Source organism: Corvus kubaryi, unplaced genomic scaffold, assembly GCF_017639235.1.
Source record: "Corvus kubaryi isolate FWS band 111438036 unplaced genomic scaffold, C.kubaryi_AGA036_p1.0 137, whole genome shotgun sequence".
Taxonomy (NCBI): Eukaryota; Metazoa; Chordata; class Aves; order Passeriformes; family Corvidae; genus Corvus; species Corvus kubaryi.
Window position 1 is genome coordinate 22339546 of NW_024580671.1, and position 17585 is coordinate 22357130.

Below are 17585 nucleotides of genomic sequence, written 5' to 3' on the forward strand. Positions count from 1 at the left end.
TATTACACATTTTTTGTCAATTCCTAAGTTGATAAATTGAAAAGCAAAGACATTTTATTGCCCACTGGATTTTCTTACCAATCCCTTGTTGATAGCCTCAATTCATTCAGTCTGTCTGCAGAAATCTTTTGTGGCTTTGCTTTTGTGTCCACTGTGTTCAATAGGAGAAAAAAAACATTTAAGCAGTACTGATTATTTCCAATCAGGTTTCTGAAATCTTTAGTGTTGCTTGTTGCAGGAATGTTACCAGTATTGCAGTCAGCAATAAAAGAGATAAAAGTATTGCAAAGTATGCTTTAGAGGTTTACATATTTAACCTTTTACATACCAAACACAAATAATATTATGTAGAAGATAAATATGAAGCTAACTAGATAACCATATATATATGTACCACAATAAAGGTTATAAACCATTGTATCCTTCTGCAACCCAAACCCAAATTCCATGCAACAAATACCAGCTCATTTATGCGATCATGGTTGCACTGAAAGCAACAAAGCCCTGATTGTCACTAGTAGTCCAAGACCATGCATAACTGGGTTTTTCCTACCTCCCATGTTTGTATGCCATTTTTTCCTTTTCCTGTAAAAACAGTGCAGTGGTGGTCCTCTAAACATCTGTTCAGTGACTGTATTGGCCATTTTTTTCCGAATGCTCTGTGTTTTTTAAATAACTTGTATGTTGTGCTCTAAATTTGTATAATCATCAGATAATGTGAAGTTGGTTATGAAGTACATTCTGATTCTTTGGTTTGATCGGCACTGCCTATAGCAAGATATAGGTATCTCATTTGTAGATCCAGAACTGCACAGCATAGAAACATAAATTGTTTCCATTCCTTTGAATAAAATATTCTAGCACAACAGCATGTCATGTCATAGCCAATTTCTACAGGCTCTTTTCAGTGGCTCCCATGCATGGGCAGAAAGGGAAAAGTAAATGAGAGGATTTGGTTAGAAATAATTTTGTGGCTTTTCACTGGGTTGATCTACAGGTAACTCCGATATAGTGCTGGCTCAGAAATAGATGGGAGGTGTGAACAATTGACTCATATTTTTTTTATGTAGTTCACAAGTTAGCTTATTAGAATAAAAGAATCTTCCTGGTTATATCTAGATTTTTAAAATTTATTTCTTGCACATCTTGATCTGAAAGGTATGGAGGTGTCATTCACAGATCACTTCTTAGATGATGCACAGAATTTTTCTTACACGAAAGTCATGTCTCCAAAGCTGTTTCTTCTGATGCCTGCCCAAAAGTCAATTTATTACAGCAAAGTTGTTATAGTCTTTTCACTTTCATATGTGACTTAAAAATAACCTAAAAAAAGTCAGATGCTCCTGACTTTCTGTGTATTTGCTATATAAAAAAATCCTCTTCTTAATTTTTTTTTTGCATTTAGCAGAAGAGTTTATTATTGCTATTTCTGATTAAAAAAAGAGACACGTGCTTCTGTGTGTCCTACTATTGCTCTTCTGTAACTAAGGCTTGGAGCCTAATTTTGCATTTTGCTGTGAATTCTTTTCACTTTCAAGTGCAGAGAAATAATCATTCTTTCTGCATTAGTTTTGAAAGTTTGCCGTTCACATACAATTCCAGGAAATCACTTTCATTTCAAAACTGTTTTCTTCAGCTATTCCAAAGGTACTAATGTAAGACAAAAGTATCTGGAAGAAAAAGAAAAATGGGAATTGCAGTCTAGTTTGGCTGATGCAGGGAAATGCCAACTATATCTCTTGTCCCCTAAATCCAGAGTAAATCTGCCTGAAGAGATGCTCGAAGAGGCACAGACTGGAATTGAAGTAAGCAGGGCTTGCCTTAAATGGAATCTCAGTCTGCTTTGGAGAAGAAAGTTTACTTTTGTCAACCTCCCCTCAAGCTACAATAATGTGTCGAGATACACTTCTGCAATTGTGAAAGCCTTTGCAGACCTTGGTAGATGAATTTAGTTGTGTTTGAAGTCAGTTTGTCACTAAAGGCAAAGTCACAGACTCCAGAAAAGGGCTGACTTATTTGTTTAAAGAATGAGAGGTGAAATTGAGATACCAGTTAATTGGAATCCATTAACTCTTCGGCTAACTGCTTTTGGAACACAGGGATCATCACTCTCATTAGGTATGTGTTTGTATTTAAGCCTCCTTAGCCACTTATAGTTGTGTTTCTGGATCTTCTGGATCTCCCTGGCTTGGCACTGATCTCTTCTTTAAGGAGTTCACCTGCTTCAGACTCTTCATGAACCTGATCCAGTAAGAGTGTTCAGAGAAGGTCTGTCACTAAAGAGACTCTGGTTTCCCCATTTTAAATTTTTTTTTCTTTGAGCATAATTATCATAAAATAATCTAGTTGTGGAAAAACATCGTTAGTAAAGAAATATTTGCAGCTGATGCTTTTGCCAGTCAGCACAACTTAATTAACACAATTGTACTTGTAAAAGGGTGTACTTGTACATGGGTGTATTGTCTGGAGCCTTCTTACCTGAAGAATTCCATCTGATTTGTTATTTACCACAGTCCTGCTTAGGTGGCACAGTTTAGGTGAAGAACAGCTTGCACAGCCTGGGGGTGTATAAGCTCTGTAGCTGCCCCATTTGGGCAGAGTCCGTATCAGCAGAGCCTGCTAGGCTACTGCTGCTTTGTGGTCTCTCCCATCAGCTGCAGTAAAACTGCTACTGGTCTGACCTGATCTCAAGTGCATTCCAGTTTTTCTGCAACAGTAGGAGCTGCCTGTATAGAACCTGCCTGTAGAAACGTCACAGAAAAAAAGTTATCCCACTGCCTCAAAAGAATAGCAAAATGTTCTTTGTCTGCAACATTTTTAATTGCGTTGCATCAATACCAATGGTCAGAAAACATTATGGTTAGTACATAGCCTGATTTTGTAACCCTGTTGTAAGGGTAATTCTCTGAACTTTGGATTCTTGCTTTTATTTCTGTAATTTTTCCTAAACAATCTTTGGGTTAAGAAAATAATTAATTCAAACTAAACCAAGAATCTTTCCACAAACTAAAGTGCACACTATTTTTGTCTTGGGATTGACCATTTTATTTAGTTTCCTTCAGCTAGAGGAATGCTCCAAGCATGGTCTATAACAGCTTTCTCAGTACTCAGGCATTTTTAGAAAGACATTTGAAGAATAAAACTAAATAGATTAAAAAAAAAAAAAGAGAGAGAGAAAAAAAAAGCCAGAGAAATGGATTACTCCATTTAGCTTTATATCATGATGCTGACACAAAACTTTAAGGACATATTGATTGTTTTGTGGAAAAATCAGAGTGAATGAATTTCATTTGGTAAGGGATTTACTTCCAGGACTTTGAGGGCAGATCTTAGTAGAAATGGTGTGTGATGGCTATTATTAAAATATGCTTTTCATAATAGCCATTTATTTAATTCTTTTAATTCCAGTTCTTTCATTCAATATGTTTCAAAGTAAACAATTCCATGCGGTCCAATGCTGAGAAAAAGACAGGTTTCTGATGACTACATTTCAAATCTTTAATATTTAATACAATAAAAGATATTGAAACTATATGAAATTTTAAAGCTCCTGAGGTCCTTTCAAGTTGAAAAAAATGTTGTCAGATAAGGAAAAAACCTTCTAAGTCTATGTGCAGAGATCAGACATAATTTTGATCATGAGCAAAATAGATCTACTTTTCAGGGTCACTCCAGGTGTATAGGTGTATATACGAAAGATAGGTCATTGCTTCAGTTGTAATTCCCCAAGCTTTATCCTTTCCTAACACACCTTTCTTCTTCTCTTGAGCAGGGTGTGACTTTTGTACTGATCGGAAATTTCACTTAGATGGGTACTATAAATGTCATCATTTATTCAATTTAAGTAGTGTTGGTCAAAAAGCTTTTCAGGGATACAATTTCCTATCACAGAAAGGCAGTATTTTTGAAAAATATATTTTTCTAAAAGTCCATTATTTCCCACAAAATAGCAAAAGGAATTTGTGAATTTTTTTTTTCTATAAAGATCTTATTATTTCTGATTTTTTTTTCTGTCTATACCTTTGAAATACAGAATGCTACTTCTTCACTTTTACAAGAAGCCCACATAAAATAACACTCAGTACAAACTACAATGACAATATAAGCTGATTTAGAAAACAAGCATAAAACATTACAGTACTAAAAAGGTGACAAAATCACACCCTTAGAAACTGCACTTTTAAAAATATTAAATGTAACACATCAGAAGTGACAATGTTGGAACCTGCCTAACAGAAAACAAGAATCTAGATGAACATCCTCAAAACCAAATGACAAAATTTCAGAGGTTCCCATATGGCTGGATTCAAGTTACCTACTACTATATATGTGCATGACATTCAAAGCAGAAAGAAATTTGTAAAGATCTGTCAAGACCAATGGTGTTATGGTGTTTTCATTACTGCAGAATTGTCCTTATATGGTGACCAAAAGGAAGTTAAAGTCATCTTTCTGTAGGCACACTCCACATACCAGCAAGACATTCTCAATTTGGCTGTACTATTGAACATAAATCTATATTGATGCATCTATACTTTCAAAATAAAGATTTAAAAATAACAAGAAAGAGTCATCATTTCAGTCAGGTTTACAGGAAGATCTACCTATCTAATATTTTCAAGCTACTATTCTATGTATTTAATATTTTTTAGGCATCTGGAGACAGACACTGCAATAATTAAAAATATAAAAACATGCTCTGAATTTATCATCACAAGTCATACCCTAAATGATTCATGTTTCTGAAGTCTCAGTGATATTTGTTAGAACTCAGAAAGGGTTACAATCAAGGTGTATACTTAATCCATATTTTCCAATCACAATAATGTGGACTGACAGGGCAACAAGCAGCACATTTTCACAAAGAAATAAAAAATGGAGTTATTTGCAATCACATGCACGTATTCTCTGCATTTTTCCTAATAAAAGAGACAGCAGTTATGTTGCTATCATTCATTCCTCTATCTCAACAACAGTCAGTTTCAAAAGGAACATGAGTTAAATGCCTCTGTCTTCAGAAGAAAATCTTTTTCATCAGTTTGTGTCTCTCTTTATGCATGAGTGAAAATACATAGATGGAGATAATTCCTTGTACTTCACTCTAGATGACAAAGAAAGTTGTTAGGACTTCAACATAGTCATAATCATGTAGGATTCAGCCCTGGATTTGCAGGTGTCTGTATTTCATTTGCCTACCTGTGTATCACTGCCTAAGATTCCACTATAGTCCATGGTGACCTAGTGTATAAAGTCTGTGAAGTCAGGATGAGATTGAGATGGAAAACCAGACATTTGGTGAACTCTAGGGACCATCAACTTTACTGACTTGATGTCTGCTGACCATCTAGCTCAAATGCAGACACACTATGGACACTGTCTTCTAGATTTGAAACTAAATTACAGTCAGATTCTACAGCAATTTTTCATCTGGTGGTGGATGTTTAACCTTAGATGTTGCACTACGCTTGTGTATGCCACTTTAAAGTATAACTTAATTAAGGGAATGACATTTCCTTTGGTAACAAAGTTTAGTCCTTTCTGGACCTTCTAGAAGTAGAAATCTATCTTTTATGATTTCTGCAAATCCTCTGCTTCTTCATGTCTACACCTATGACTAACACTCATATTTTTCTTTAGCAACCCACCATCTCAAAGGTAACAGTAAAACCCAGACAACTTAGTTATAGTTAGAAAAAATGTATGTAGTTTTTTGAATCTGATGTAAAGAGAAAAAAAATTGTGAAAGATATTCCTGAGGATCTGAAAATGAGTATATACCAATCCTACACTACTTTCTGTTACTGATCAATCCCTAAGCAACTTCCTGTGAGAAATTATGCTTCTGATTAATCTATATCATGTTTTATTCCTGCTGCTGCTGAAGCATCTTTCTTGTGACTGATTTGGCTTCATTCTGAAGACTTGCTAGGCTCTCAACCAGTGCAGATGGCCACATGCTCAACTATTTGAGATCCTCCGATCTCAAATCAAATAGATTTCTGTTTGTGCTTTCTGACAAAATGAAAATACCCCTTTTTGACATCAGCTGAAGAGTAGAAGACATGAAGCTTAACTAGGCAAATGCTGATATGTAAAGCATGGTCTAACAATTTCACTTGGGAGAAAATATTAGCATAGTAATAAAATTAATGTTAATATCTGAGGTGGTGCAGGTGGCTCCAGCCACTCTGCCTCATGAGGAGAATTCAGACAACCAGCTGTGGTGGTCAGCAACCCAAGGGTAGTATAACACTTGCAGTTACGGTGAGAACCCATGAGTCCTTTGTTCTGATTTTTGCATGCTTTCCCCTGATAGGTTAATGTTTTCCCCTCCCAGTTTTATGTATGAAGTTATGTATATTCATTTCCCTTGTTTAATATGTATAAGTTCCGGAAAGTTCTTTGTTCCTTGACGCCCCCATTGGATCCTTCCCCAAGTCCCTCCTATATGTTGTTCCCATTGGTTCCCTTACCGTCAACCCTGCCTACTTGTCCCTATCCCATTGGATGTGATCCCTTTCCCCACCTTTCCTATCCCCACTATAAAATCTCTGGACCCTTATCAGATCCTTGGCTCTCTGGCTCTTCGTCACTGCCCTTTCACCAGAATAAACCTGGGTGGAACAAATACGGAGAGTGCCCTCTCTTACTTCTTTGCCTCTGCTACTGCGTGGCTACTTGACCAGCTTAGTGGGCAGCTGCCTCAGGTGAGGAGCTCAGCTCCGTCTTCCCACTTTGTGAGTGTGGGACTGCCATAGAGTGGAGGGGACCGTAGCTAGACCTCCGGGCCCCTTTTAGCTAGCACGCAGCTCCCTGTCAAATATCATTAACATATGTGGTAGTTTAAACACGTTAACATAGTTAACATCATAATCTGTGGAACGGATGAGCTCCTTAGTAGAACACAGATCATGACAAATGGTATTTTCACAGAATTTTAAGGAGAATGAGTGACACTTAGCATGGTCAAAATGTATGTTTATCTACCCTGCACTCATCTTCCATCAGAAACTTTGGTATATGCTAAAGGAGACAAAGTAACATCTCATCACAGCGATGTGCGTCTCTATCAGAACCTGAATTTGTAATACTCATTATGTCTATGAATTACAAGCAAGATCCAAGGCATTTACCAACCCAATAATTCCTCCTTTTGCTGATAAAGATAATACAGTAGATAACTTAAATCACAAAAAAATTGCCATACAGAATATTTTGAATAATATCTTAAATGGGCTATTATATAGTTTCAAGTCTTTAGCAAATAGTATAGTGATAAGAAAATTTCATGGCACATTAGTAATACATCTAAGCAGTAACCAAGGTAAAACTGCTCAAGAAAGTCCATTAACAAATCTGATCCATGAACGTAGAATCTTTTTCAATCACATTAGGTTCATGATGAAGAAAAAGCACTTTTTTCTTCATCTGATTAAGGTTGTTAAATTTGAAAATGGTGAGAACGTGTACTGAATCATCGTACATGTGTTTTTCTGATAAGAGCAATATTAGAAGCATCAAGATACTACTTTGTAAAGTACATAAATAAGACAAAACTTCTCACTGAGGAGAAAAATACCTTATCAAATGTTCTTGGAAAACAGCACCCATCACCTGTTACTGAATTCTTAAATCAACCTGGTCTAAGCAGTGCAGACAGGGAGTATAAATGCATGGTAAGATCTAGAATCTGAACATTTCGTTAACATCATTGCAATGAAAGAGGAAGATCATAAGATTATATTGTGAAAATCTGCATCTTCATTAAAATCTTAAAACGTCAATTTCACCTGTACCAAAGAGAGGACAAGATGGATTTTATCTACTAAACACTGTATTTGTTCTTAGAGAAATTAATAAATAAGGCATTTGAGGTAATACTTCATGGAAATAATCTAATTTTCTGCATGAAATATATAAAAGAAGCCCAGAGAAAGAATATAATTTCACAGAAAATACGTAAGTCTGAGCAACAGTTGACTTCAGTTATGTTTACCCATCTCGCAGTGTCAAACAGATGGATTATTCAGCTGTTCCAGTATCCAGAACCCAAATTTGTGTATGGCATTGTTAATTAATTCCAAATGAATGCTCAGTCGAGAACTGCTTTTACAAAGAAAGAAGTGAATTCTTATGGTACAGTCATGCAACTTGATATTTTGCCCTTAAGCACATGAGCGCATATTTCTCTCTTTATAAAATAAAGAACAAAATAGTTGAGAACATCTACACGATATGTTTTCATAAATTCCTCTTTGAAAATAAATGAGAAATAGGCAAATATGAAGAAATGGTGAAGTCTGGAAAGGCAGCAGAATTTTGGAATTCATGAACAAAGTAAATGTCATTGATACCTTCCTGCAGTTGGCCCTTACTGATTTCTGCATTCATGAACCAATTGTCTTCACCTGCAGTTTTTTCTTCATGGGATATTAGGAAAATTGTCATTCCTCTTGAAGAATTTTCATGTTAGCTATCAAATAATTTATATATTTTTAGAAGATACTCCTGCAAGTGGGAACCATTGGCTCCCTACAGAGGCTGTCCTTTTTTGTAGCTTGACCTTCTATCCACTGTGGCCACCAGTTTATAATTCCCAGTTTATATGCAGGAATAAAAATTGTTCTGTGCTTAAGACTCCTGAGATTTCTCTTTTAACAGCTGAAAGAACTTTCCCTCCTTGTTCAGATTGTACATAGCCTGGACTATTGACCTTGTTAAAAACTCCTGGTCCCACTATATTTGTCACAAATATACCTGTGAAATTGAGTTCAGGATTTGAATTTTGGAACAACAAGGCAGATAGAAACAGTTTGGGACATATTTAATGGCAATGGGACTAAACTGAGGTAATGAAAATATTTAAAGAGTCAGGAGAAATACCTTGACATTGAGGTTTAGTAGATCCTGGAATAGCTTCCTAAAGTGATCACGCTTACAGAATACTCATTTTAGAAATTTAGTACAAATACAAGGGCTTGCAGGGGGAGTATCCCAGATTTGGGACTTCATAATATTTTGGGAGGCAATACCATTTAAACAATCAGACAGATTTATTGTGAGATCTATGTTTAAATAATAGGCTAATAATAATAGGTTGTCTAACATTCATTGACTTTATTATCTTTGGGTCTTATTGTTCACATATAGAAAGTAGGAAAGTATCCAAATTAATCTGCAGTTTTGTTTAAACCATCAGATAAGAACAATGACCCAAAAAGTGTACGAGTATGCCCTAGAATTAATAAGTATGTCAGCAGATATTTGTAAAGTTTCCTTATGTGCCTCACCACTGACCTCCATTAGCATTACCATTTTAGTCCAGTGTCAGCCCACATATGACAAATTCTATTGCACTTTTGACATTTCACTATTTCGCTTAGAAACTCGCCACAAAAATAAAACTGATATCACTAATAATTTAACTCAATTTAAATGTTTGTAAACAAAGTTTCTATAAGACAGAATATGTTAAAAAAATGCACATGGATTAATTAAATAAATTTTGTCTTTTCCAAGATAGAGGGTTATTTGTACTAAATATAGTTTTAGACATAGAACTGGCATTAGCAACTCATATTCTCCCCATATTCATGCTAAACAGTATCCAGCATATGAAACAACATGCAATTTTTCATCTTACATATTGAAGTTGTGACTTGCATAGCAAAGGGAAATCTCACTCCATACAGTCAGCACTACCTAGTGTGAAAATAATGCTCAGCCTCAGCCTCTTATTACTGAGATTAGAATATTACTGTGTGTCAAGGAAATGACACATAGACATATAAATTAAAACAAAAACCACTTAGATAATAAAAAATAAAATAAAAAAAAAATCTTTGTGATGCTTGTTCTTAAGAGCCTAATTCATTACACACAATTTTAATTGCATGTACATAAATCATTCTTTATTGGAACTCTCCTCACCTTTATCTGTAAAGGTAGAAAAAGTATTTTCAATATAAGAAAGGAAACAAATTGTTGATGTGTTCTTGGAAAAAATTGTAAAATGCTTTTATCACTAAACATTGTTGAATTTTTTTTGTGGTTTTGTTTCCTCCCTGTGGTGGTTTAGCAAAACTTGTTTTGTAGGGGAGAGGAAAGAAAAAGAGGAGAGGAAAACAGCTGCTCAACTTCTGTGACCAGCACAGAGCTTATAGTTGATAGGTTGCTAAACCAGTTAAACAAGCTGGTAAAGCCTCCGTGAGGTACATATTTAAGAAAGAAGAGACCGCGAGAAGTTCCTTTCGTTCTTGCTTCCCTGCTGAGGGGTGGTGAGGGGCAGAGCCCAGGGCACTTTCCTGGAGCTGGCGGGCCCCCCCCCGGTGCAGTGGCATGGGGCTGGGCCACCAGGAGAAAACCACCCTGGAGCAGCAAGCAGCCAAGAACAGCCATGAGCAGCCGCGCAGCTCGAACCACGTGGTGCAAATCTCTGGAGCCGGCACGGCCCGCGTGGGCCCTTCCTTGCAGCCAGCACGACTTGAGCCAAATCAGAGAAAAAACGCCATGCAGCTGGCAGAGACTGGGCGAGCCTTTCCCAATGCAGAGCCCAGACAAGATCAACTTCTCAGCTACCACTTAACAGATACCAAGTTTCTTCCAAGTCAGAGAGAAAGAAAAAGTGAGATCACGTGAGAAGAGGCCAACATGGCGGCGTCATGGTCAGTCGGGGAAAGGAAGGAGAGGAGGCGCTCCCAGCGCTGGAGCTGAAATTCTCCTTGCAAACTGTGGTGAGGACTATAATAGAGCAATTTGTTTTTCCCTATAATTCATGAGATGAGGTACATGGGGGGATGCAGAAATCCATATGCAGCTTGTGAAGAAAAATGCTCATGCCAGAGCCATAGATGTGAGACGCTTTTAGAGATTGAAGAAGAGAACCTTTGCTTTCAGGCTGGAATTGCTCATCCTTAAAAGACTAAAACCCCCATGACTGTAACGACCCATGAGGGCAGCGTGAGAAGACTGCAAGATTCATGGGAGGAATATTTTTCACTGCAGCAGATTTCGGGCAGACTGTTGTTGTAAAGTTTGAAACCACGTTAGAGAAGTTCGCAGAGAACTATCTTCCGTGGGAAGAATCCCATAGCACAGCAAGAGAAACTCTTTTCCTTGAACATAAAGAAAGGCTCTTAAGAGATGAAACAATGACCTAAACCCCATGTTTGTTTCCCTTGCGTGGTTTGGTGGAAAGAGGGATGTACTGGAAGAGAGGAGTGTTCTGGAAGCTTGCTTTGGTTTCTTATTATTCTTTTTACTTTTAATTCTGTTAGTAATAAATTGTCTTTATTCTACTGTAAGTTTGAGCCTGTTTCGCCTTGAAGGTTTTCTGTTTTCCTCAATAATCCTTATTTCACCTCATAAAAATGAAGTTTTGGTTTCCCCCTCTCTGCTTAGCTATAGCAGAGGCAAGTAAGTGAATAGTTTTTTTGGTGCTTGGCGCCTAACCAGCATCACCCCGTGATATTATTCAGGGCTCTGCCCCTCACCACCCCTCAGTGGAGAAGCAGGAACGAAAGGAACTTCTCGCGGTCTCTTCTCTCTTAAATACGTAACTCACAGAGGATTTACCAGCTCATTTAACTGGTTTAGCAAGCTGTCTATGCACTATAAGCTCTGTGCTGGTCACAGAAGTCGAGCAGCTGTTTTCCTTTCCTCTTTTTCTTTCCTCTCCCCTACAAAGCAAGGCCCTAAGTTTTGATAAACCACCACACTCCCCTAGACCATATGAAGAAACAATTATTATTTCTATCTTATCTTCTTTTCATAGAATTGTAGAATATGCTGAGTTGGAAGGGACCCATCGGGATCATCGAGCCCATTTCCCAGGCCCTGCACAGGACACCATGTGCATTAGAGTGTTGTCCAAATGCTTCTTGAACTCTGTCAGGATTGATGCTGTGACCACTTCCCTGGGGAGCTGTTCCGGTGCCCAACCACCCTCTGGGTGAAGAACCTTTTCGTAACATCCAACCTAAACCTCCCCTGACTCAGCTTCATGCCATTTCCTCGAGTCCTGTCTCTGGTCACAAGAGTGCCCCTTTGCTTCCCTTTGTGAGGATACTGAAGACCACAATGAGATCTCCCCTCAGTCTCCTCTCTAGGTTGAACAAGCCATGTGACCTCAGCTGCTCCTCATAAGGGTCCCTCTCCAGACCCTTCACCATTCTCATGGCCTCCTTTGGACACTCCCTAATAGCTGAATGGTCTTTATATGTGGAGGCACCCAAAACTGCCCCCAGCACTGGAGGTGAGGCTACCCCAGTGCAGAGCAGAGTGGGACAATCCCCTCCCTTGCCCGGCTGGAGATGCTGTGCCTGATGCACCCCAGGACACGGGTGGCCCTCCTGGCTGCCAGGGCACTGCTGACTCAAATTCAACTTGCCACTGGCCAGGACCCCCAGGTCCCTTTTCACAGCGCTGCTTTCCAGCCTCTCATTCCACAGTCTATATACACAACCAGAGCTGCTCCCTCTCTCCGTCTCTCCTTCCCCCCCTCTCCCTTTTTTCTCTTCCCTTCCCCATCCTTCCTTCCTTCATCCATCCTTTCCATTATTAAATTAAAGTAATGAAAGAAAAATTAAGCAGAACATTTTTGAAAAATTTCAGTGAGCTATGAAGTAAACCTGTTAATTCTAAATGTATCTAGATGCAGTATTTTCATGCAAGACCAAATGATACAATATACAAATGACACCACTTCTCTAAAGGGAAGATTACAAACCAAGACATTATCAAGATAGCAAAGCAGGCCTATTATGTCCGTAAAGAAAGGGGGAAAGTAATGTTGTGGAAGACTCCATCCTGATATCAAATAAAAAAGAAGTACATATTTTATGTAGCAATTCCCAGTCTTCTGGACAAGCCTCTCATCTTCCCTGATAAGTATTTTAAAACACATTTACTCTGACAGGCACATCTAACTAGAAACCTAAAACAATCTGATTTCCAGCCTCAGAGCTCTTATAAATGCTGCTGCTCAACAGTAGCTGCTGCCTATTTTGTAATTTGCAGACTGCACACATTTGTTTTTGTGGTCAGAGGGAGGAATCAACTGACACTGACATTTACAGAAAAACTCAGTTGTGGAGGCCACCATTTATGTTTGACTCCACAGCTGGCACTGCAGTCTGTCAATCCACATGTTATTGTATCTACAAGGTCATTAATCTGTGCATGACTTTCTTCTAAATTCAGGTTTTCAGAAAATTTTTCTTCTTCCTGTTCATGTTCATTCTCACTTTTAAATAGCAATGCCCTACCATACACATTTTTACTGGCTTGGATCCACACTCAAAAGACTAGAGTTAATCAACTTAAAACTGTCAGCCTGGAACAACTGTAGTTGAAGGCACTGGGAGAGAAGGTAAAGCAGAAATCTTTTGATACAGATATAAATGTGTAAAAAGAATTTGAAAATTTTGTGGAAAGAACTACCTAGGGAAAACTGAATGTTTGGAATCCAGCTGAAGCTCACTTTTAGTTCTACTTTTTGACATAAGTTAGCTCTCAGTAATAATTGCTTAATAAATTATTTTGATTTTTTAAAAAAAATTCCTCCTGTTTCAGCCTACAGTAACTAAAACAAACAAAGTGTTAGAAAGAAAGCACAGTGCATTTTTTTCTCACACTGGTCCCAAAATGAAGTTGTTAAGACTGTTAAGAATGAACTACTGAGAGTGACAAAGTTCAAGCACCAGACAGCATCTGATTAGATGTTTCCAAAGAGGAACTGAGTTTCACTAACAGGATTTCACAGGATCAGGTAGTTTTGTATCACAGCTTTAAGCTGTCCTGGAAAAGCCTCTTCTAGCTGAGGGAGCAGGCTCAGTTAGGAAAGAACTAGTTTGAAAGAATATATATGAACTGAGTGCCATTTCTAGCTCAACATCTTCTGTACTATATAAATATATGACTACCTTTAAAATTTCTGTGAGTTTTTCTCACTGACTGCACTAAAGCTCAGGCAAACAAAAAGACAACTTATGCATTTAACCATGAGCTTATTTTGTACAGATTTTCATCCAAGCAACTACAGTTTCATAAAGTGTCATTCATTCCCTAAGGCTCTCCTGCAATTATTTGTCCTTGGTTTATGTGGTAAACAGATTATGTGTCTGACTAGGAAGCTGGATAAAATTGCTACCAGACTGGTTTCTAAAAAGCTTTGAGAAGCAGAGCAAAACCAGAAATTTTTTCCTTAAGCATTAGAAAAAGGTATGGATTGAAAATATGCAGCATGGACTAAGACCTAGACAGTGGATATTTTTAGATTAATTTACTGGAGTTTGTATATATGATCATATTTTTTATCAGAGAACTTAAGGAGTGAAAAGGCATTAGATGAAAATAATATTTTCTACACCAAATTCAAATCTAGACTAAAATCCAGTTACAGCAGATTTCAGCAACATGGATTGGTGTCATCTTCTGAACAAAATATTAGAATACTGTTAAATAAATTACTATTTGGGGACAAGGGTGTTGTTAATTTAAAAATATTAAGAAAAATCCCAACAAAATGGAAATTTGCAAGTATATGTATCAGTATGAAACTGTGTGTATAAGAGTGTCTGTGTCTGCAGTGGAGTACTGAAAAAATCTGCTTTTAGTGTCCTTTTTTGCAGAATTGTCCTCAGAGGCATTAAGCTTATTTTCTTAAAGCCTGATCTTGGACAGTGTTTACATTTAAAAGCCTAACTGAGGGTTTGTATTTGGGTATTCTCAGTGTTCCCTGACTTAGGTAAAACCAACAGGAGTCACCTGAAATAACTTTTTGAAAGGCCTCTGATAAAGTAGGGTGCTGAAAACAGGTGGTGTGTTATTACCAGCTTGCATAGCCTTTGAAATGTTTTGATCTTTTCCTGATCCTAGATCCTGCTGGTTTAATATCTGTTTATGTATTTCTACCAGCCTGGGGCATCTCATTTGCTTCCCACCTAATAAAGTTCTGTTCTTTATAATTGTATCAGGGTCCACAATTTTATTAAATCATGTAGCAAAACACTTGAGAAAAATTATTGAGAATTTATTAGTAAAGAAAGCATATATTTGAACATCTCCAAATGTTTACTCCAGTGACTAAATTAATGCTTGATTTCAGCTTAATTTGCAATTCCATCATATGCTGCATGATACTGCCTTTCACTGCATGTTTACATTTAAGTTTAATTTGTGCATTTCCTAGAACATAGCTTTTATCTCATTTAGAAAGCAGGAAAAAAATCAATAAGTTTATTTTTCAAGTTAAGAAGTCTATTAAAGAGGCAAAGCTGAAATAACTATTTCTCCCTGTGGCTAAATAATGCAATAACAAGAAAAAACTGCAAACTAAATTACTACAAAGGGATTTTTAAGGTAAGAAGTCCTGACACAAATGTATCATTTAAAAAAGAATGTAATCTTGACAGCATGATTTGACTGGGAATCAACAATAACATTGTCTTTTACTACATCAAGGTGTAGACCCTTATGATTTGTAACTTGAGTGGGAGTTTTTAATATAAATATGCTTATGAATCAGTGCTGCTTTCTTTTTAAGTTTATGGTAAGAATTCTAACAATTCCAATAAATGCAATTCTACTACTTTGTGATTATCACATAGTTTGGGTCTTTATTTGATTCAGGCTTACACAGAAAAGTAATGCAGATAGCATATTTTAGCCTGAACACAAGAACAGTAGTATTTCTCAGGCCATATTCCTTAACCTTTCTCACACACTACTTAAGGAAGAAAAGGTGAAGCTGAATTGATTAAAACAGTTCTGATCTCCTTAACAGGAAATCTTTTCCAGCATCTTCTTCATCCTAAGGCAATCTGAAAGAAATGTCTTGTCACAGAAAGCCAAGTTGGATTAAAAAACCATCACCACATTATTTCCCCTGCTAGTTTGGGGCAAAAACTGCTTAGTGGTTTCAAGCTCTCCACACATCCAGTCAGACTCGAAGATTTTCTGGAGATGAGTCCCTACAGAGTGCTGGCTGACTCTTAGTAGCCAATGGTTAAATGGTTAAATACTGTTTGCTGAAGTACTGCAGGCATCAGATCCTGAGGTGCCTCAACACAGTACATTTCCTCTGCAGGATAAACAGATATTTAGTGATTTAGTAGAAAATCTGTGGCTTCTTCTAGTCCTCAGTCTTTAGTACTGTTTTTTTTCCCAGCACTATCTTACCTTTAAAGGATGACAGGCCTGTGAATCGCAATGATCTTCATTCACAGTTTTGGTCTATGGGGTTGGTTGTGTTTTGTACCTTCCTTGCTCCTAAGTTGCCAAAGCTATGGTTTGCTGCTGCCCCACAAACAGTAAGGCCATGGTATTACACATCCAGCTGTAGCCCTGAATGAATTAGCCCTGGAGAACCTAAAGTCAGTTTTTGCACTTTGACCAATAACTTCTTCATACTTTGTTATACTGTGGTGGAAGCCTTCTTTCTGATACAGAAATGGATCCTTAATTCTACTTCTAAGAAGCCTGCATTGTCCAGTAAAGAATATCTCACTATTATGGCCCAGAAGCAAAAAACCAAAAACCCTGTGAAGACAAGTGCAGCAGAGTCCTGTTTTGCTAGTGGAATGTTGCAAAACAGCATATACCTCCCAGATCATAAAACTTCTTTTAAACATATTTATTGTTAGCTTGTTTGTTTAGGGAAAAGTCTTTTTGTTTAGAGAAAAGTGACTTTTTCTTTAAAGTAGTCTTATTCACATGCTAGGTTTTCTCAGTATAAACTGATGAGAAGATGTATGAAAAGTGTCTATTGAGCAGAAGGGCTTCAGAACTTCTTTTCAGTTATACTGAACATTGCCAAATCTAGTCATGACTGCTCTGTGTAGTTGGCATCACATTCAACATTTATTCTTCACCTGCTCTGACTGCATTCATTACTTACAGAAATCTACACAAAGAACATGTGAAGAATTAGAGACAGAAAAACAGAAAAATAATTCTATATAGTTTTTATCTGAGTCTGGAAACAAATAATGCAAAGATTTATAGCACCTTTTGTGCATGTGTGCTATATACTTGTGCCCATTCAGGGCTAAAACTGTAATATTCAATGGGCACATATTGTCACACCATACACAAATTTCCAATTTTCAAAATGACACAGCAAAATCAAAAGCTTTTATCTTGTTCCTAAAGCATGTTGAAAGGGCTTGTGCCAAGTTAAGATCAAAAGCCTGTTGAGTCTGTTTTTCATTTTTACTTGTGTCTCAGCTTTTGAAAAGCAAGTTGTTCCTGATTTCTTTTTACCTTTTTTTATTGGCAACTGGTAAAACACCCAGGCTGCTAGAAAAGGAAACAAGCTCTTCCTGTGATCCTCTGGGGTGGGATAAAAGGTCTTGGTTTAGCTTTTCTTTTAAAACTTGCCATTGTGAGAATGCAAAAGGATGTCCTAGAAAGATTCTGAGCCAGCATGACTTCAGTTAGTTAAGAGAAAACAATACATATGTGTGAATATCAGAACATTTAGAAGCTGCCATGCCGGGTCAGCTCAGAGATACTTTTAATCAAGTAGGCTGTTCCAGAAACGGTTTGTTCAGGGTACTTTATGAAAAGTATGGAAAAAATCCCCC